The 5,000-nt window shown below is 53.9% G+C and overlaps 3 pseudogenes; all 3 read right to left on the bottom strand.

The window, feature by feature from the left end:
* Nucleotides 1-2,112: 2,112 nt before the first annotated feature.
* LOC137329537 (U2 spliceosomal RNA) lies at nucleotides 2,113-2,229 on the bottom strand (annotated as a pseudogene).
* A 961-nt stretch (nucleotides 2,230-3,190) lies between these two features.
* LOC137329536 (U2 spliceosomal RNA) lies at nucleotides 3,191-3,307 on the bottom strand (annotated as a pseudogene).
* A 961-nt stretch (nucleotides 3,308-4,268) lies between these two features.
* LOC137329376 (U2 spliceosomal RNA) lies at nucleotides 4,269-4,385 on the bottom strand (annotated as a pseudogene).
* Nucleotides 4,386-5,000: the final 615 nt, after the last annotated feature.

Raw genomic sequence — 5,000 nt, 5'->3', positions numbered from 1 at the left:
CCACCGCCTTTTCCTCCCCTTGACAAACGGACAGACAGACAGTCAGACAGTCAGTCCAGTTCGGGAGCGCAGCTTTCATTAAGCAATGGCGTTTGTGACAACTCATCGTCTGACAGGTTGATGATTTCCCCACACGCCTCCTGCCGAATAAAAGGCTCACCCTCCCGGACACTACCCCCAGAATCACCCACCCCCCGGGGTGAATATTAAGCCCGAGAACACCGACTGTAACCAACCGCAGTGAAAAGTTGAAGTGGCAACTCATTAACCAGATTTATTTTGGGCAACTCATTAACCAGATTTTTTGTTCATTTGGTTTATGAGTTGCCAAGTGTAAATCTGGTTAATGAGTTGCCACTTCAACTTTTCACTGCGGTTGGTTACAGTCGGTGTTCTCGGGCTTAATATTCGCCCCAGGGGGGGTGTATAGCGGGCGATGGCCGGTGTGGAGTGCGTTTTTTGGGGGTTGATTTTCACTTTGCCTCGCTGGTGGAATTTGTGGGAGGCAGGCAAGGGGATTGGTGTGGGCTGGTGGGCGGCAAGGGAGATGCTTGCTTCGGGGTGTTATCCTCACTTTGGTCCGCTGGTGAGAGTAGGCAGCGGCAGGCCGGCAGGCAGGCAAGTGTGATGTAGTGTGGGGTGCAGTGCAGTGCAGTGCGGTGCTGCCCTGTTGTTTATGAAAGGTTGTAATGACACTGCTTTGCAGCTGACCATGTCCACTGATTTGTGACGCCCGTATGGAGGCTGATATCTCAGGAGGGCCGAGGCCGATTTCCTCCAGGGACGGCTCGTCGCGTGCGGCAGGACGAGGCGCAGCGGACGGTACCGAGCGCTCGGAGGTGCGGCGCTGCCCGCCGGAGGTACAGCGAAAGGCTGCAAACCGCTTTCCGCCTGCTAACTCGGCGGCCGTCAGACCGACCGACTCCGCTTTACCACCGGAGCTAGAGTCGGGCAAGGGGCACCGAAGGGTACCGGAAGGATCGCGTTCGCACGACGGGAAGTCGACTAGCGGGCCGCCGAAAGCGAGCCGGGGGCCCCCGGTTTTTCTGTCCCACCTGGAGACTGATATCTCAGGAAGGCCGAGGCCGATTTCCTCCGGGGACGGCTGGTCGCGTGCGGCAGGACGAGGCGCAGCGGACGGTACCGAGCGCTCGGAGGTGCGGCGCTGCCCGCCGGAGGTACAGCGAAAGTCTGCGAACCGCTTTCCGCCTCCTCTCACCGCACGGCTCTCCTTTTCACCCACTGGCGGATTTTCACCCTCCGACTGCTCGCTACCGTCCGCTGCGCCTGGTCCGGGCCCTGTCCATTGTCATGTTAATGGCAGGGCGGGGCAGGACTGCTTTCACCAGGAACCCGGTTTTCTGGGTCAGAGGTTCCAGGGGACCTGTTTTGTGCGGACTTCCCTGTGTCCGTCCCTCCATGCCTTCCCCCCAGGACTTCCTTCTGAACACCTTTGTCGTTTGAGCGAGGGCCAAAAGCCTGCCTGTGAAAGGGAAGGATCAGCCGGTCAGCCCCCTGTTGGTCGCTGCTGCCAGTGCAGCAGGCGTGCGTGTGTATTCGGCCTCGTGTCCAGGTCCCTCAGGGACTTGAGGCAACTCTCCCCGGTGGTCTCGTGGTCAGGACCGGGCTTCGAATCCCGGTTGGGGGGGGATGACTTTCTGCTGCAGATTAATTGGCACCTCTGAAAGAAAGTCTCCCCTCCTGAGCGTAAAGCTCCACCCTCACCACCACCACCACCGCCACCTTTTCCTCCCCTTGACAAACAGACAGACAGACAGACAGACAGACAGTCAGTCCAGTTCGGGAGCGCAGCTTTCATTTGGAAGCAGACCCTGCTTGTTTAAAGTCAACGACGCCAAGTTATTTTGCACTTTGAATTATATCGCTCCGTGCGAGCGGCACTCAGCCTTGGAGAAGAAAAAAATACCACTGAGCTGAGAAAGTTCTTTTTAAAAAGGTTTCCTTCCACAGCAGCTCTGAGTGAGAGAGAGAGAGAGATATCAGCTTTATTCTCAGTAATAATACACACACACACACACACACACACACACACACACACACACACAGAGACACTGGGAAAGAGCTGATTTTCCTTTTGAATATCTCCCCACGGGGAGCTGCACCGTTCCCAGAAACACTGCAATACTGGGTCGATGCGTGGAGTGGACGGAGCAAGCCCCTATTCCATCTCCCTGTTCTAAAAATCAATTAAAAATAATAATAAATAATATGTGTGTGTGTGTGTGTGTGTGTGTGTGTGTGTGTGTCGGTGTCAGTATCAGTCAGTGAGTCAGTGTCTCTCTCTCTCTCTCTCTCACTCAGAGCTGCTGTGGAAGGAAACTTTTTTAAAAAGAACTTGCATATTGAAAGAAAGATGTGTCTCAAGCTGCCGGGCCCTGTCCATTGTCATGTCAATGGCAGGACTGCTTTCACCAGGAACCCGTTTTTCTGGGTCAGAGGTTCCAGGGGACCTGTTTTGTGCGGACTTCCCTGTGTCCGTCCCTCCCTGCCTGCCTTCCCCCCAGGACTTCCTTCTGAACACCTTTGTCGTTTCAGCGAGGGCCAAAAGCCTGCCTGTGAAAGGGAAGGATCAGCCGGTCAGCCCCCTGTTGGTCGCTGCTGCCAGTGCAGCAGGCGTGCGTGTGTATTCGGCCTCGTGTCCAGGTCCCTCAGGGACTTGAGGCAACTCTCCCCGGTGGTCTCGTGGTCAGGACCGGGCTTCGAATCCCGGTCGGGGGGGATGGCTTTCTGCTGCAGATTAATTGGCACCTCTGAAAGAAAGTCTCCCCTCCTGAGCGTAAAGCTCCACCCTCACCACCACCGCCGCCTTTTCCACCCCTTGACAAACAGACAGACAGACAGACAGTCAGTCCAGTTCGGGAGCGCAGCTTTCATTTGGAAGCAGACCCTGCTTGTTTCAAGTCAACGACGCCAAGTTATTTTGCACTTTGAATTATATCGCTACGTGCGAGCGGCACTCAGCCTTGGAGAAGAAAAAAATACCACTGAGCTGAGAAAGTTCTTTTTAAAAAGGTTTCCTTCCACAGCAGCTCTGAGTGAGAGAGAGAGAGGGAGAGAGAGAGAGAGAGAGATATCAGCTTTATTCTCAGTAATAATACACACACACACACACACACACACACAGAGACACTGGGAAAGAGCTGATTTTCCTTTTGAATATCTCCCCACGGGGAGCTGCACCGTTCCCAGAAACACTGCAATACTGGGTCGATGCGTGGAGTGGACGGAGCAAGCCCCTATTCCATCTCCCTGTTCTAAAAATCAATTAAAAATAATAATAAATAATATGTGTGTGTGTGTGTGTGTGTGTGTGTGTGTGTGTGTCGGTGTCAGTATCAGTCAGTGAGTCAGTGTCTCTCTCTCTCTCTCTCTCACTCAGAGCTGCTGTGGAAGGAAACTTTTTTAAAAAGAACTTGCATATTGAAAGAAAGATGTGTCTCAAGCTGCCGGGCCCTGTCCATTGTCATGTCAATGGCAGGACTGCTTTCACCAGGAACCCGTTTTTCTGGGTCAGAGGTTCCAGGGGACCTGTTTTGTGCGGACTTCCCTGTGTCCGTCCCTCCCTGCCTGCCTTCCCCCCAGGACTTCCTTCTGAACACCTTTGTCGTTTCAGCGAGGGCCAAAAGCCTGCCTGTGAAAGGGAAGGATCAGCCGGTCAGCCCCCTGTTGGTCGCTGCTGCCAGTGCAGCAGGCGTGCGTGTGTATTCGGCCTCGTGTCCAGGTCCCTCAGGGACTTGAGGCAACTCTCCCCGGTGGTCTCGTGGTCAGGACCGGGCTTCGAATCCCGGTCGGGGGGGATGGCTTTCTGCTGCAGATTAATTGGCACCTCTGAAAGAAAGTCTCCCCTCCTGAGCGTAAAGCTCCACCCTCACCACCACCGCCGCCTTTTCCACCCCTTGACAAACAGACAGACAGACAGACAGTCAGTCCAGTTCGGGAGCGCAGCTTTCATTTGGAAGCAGACCCTGCTTGTTTCAAGTCAACGACGCCAAGTTATTTTGCACTTTGAATTATATCGCTACGTGCGAGCGGCACTCAGCCTTGGAGAAGAAAAAAATACCACTGAGCTGAGAAAGTTCTTTTTAAAAAGGTTTCCTTCCACAGCAGCTCTGAGTGAGAGAGAGAGAGGGAGAGAGAGAGAGAGAGAGATATCAGCTTTATTCTCAGTAATAATACACACACACACACACACACACACACAGAGACACTGGGAAAGAGCTGATTTTCCTTTTGAATATCTCCCCACGGGGAGCTGCACCGTTCCCAGAGACACTGCAATACTGGGTCGATGCGTGGAGTGGACGGAGCAAGCCCCTATTCCATCTCCCTGTTCTAAAAATCAATTAAAAATAATAATAAATAATATGTGTGTGTGTGTGTGTGTGTGTGTGTGTGTGTGTGTGTCGGTGTCAGTATCAGTCAGTGAGTCAGTGTCTCTCTCTCTCTCTCTCTCTCTCTCTCACTCAGAGCTGCTGTGGAAGGAAACTTTTTTAAAAAGGACTTGCATATTGAAAGAAAGATGTGTCTCAAGCTGCCGGGCCCTGTCCATTGTCATGTCAATGGCAGGACTGCTTTCACCAGGAACCCGTTTTTCTGGGTCAGAGGTTCCAGGGGACCTGTTTTGTGCGGACTTCCCTGTGTCCGTCCCTCCCTGCCTGCCTTCCCCCCAGGACTTCCTTCTGAACACCTTTGTCGTTTGAGCGAGGGCCAAAAGCCTGCCTGTGAAAGGGAAGGATCAGCCGGTCAGCCCCCTGTTGGTCGCTGCTGCCAGTGCAGCAGGCGTGCGTGTGTATTCGGCCTCGTGTCCAGGTCCCTCAGGGACTTGAGGCAACTCTCCCCGGTGGTCATGTGGTCAGGACCGGGCTTCGAATCCCGGTCGGGGGGGATGACTTTCTGCTGCAGATTAATTGGCACCTCTGAAAGAAAGTCTCCCCTCCTGAGCGTAAAGCTCCACCCTCACCACCACCGCCGCCTTTTCC

The sequence above is a fragment of the Heptranchias perlo genome, chromosome 12 (assembly GCF_035084215.1).
Source record: "Heptranchias perlo isolate sHepPer1 chromosome 12, sHepPer1.hap1, whole genome shotgun sequence".
Lineage (NCBI taxonomy): Eukaryota > Metazoa > Chordata > Chondrichthyes > Hexanchiformes > Hexanchidae > Heptranchias > Heptranchias perlo.
This window is presented reverse-complemented; position numbering and strand designations above follow the sequence as displayed.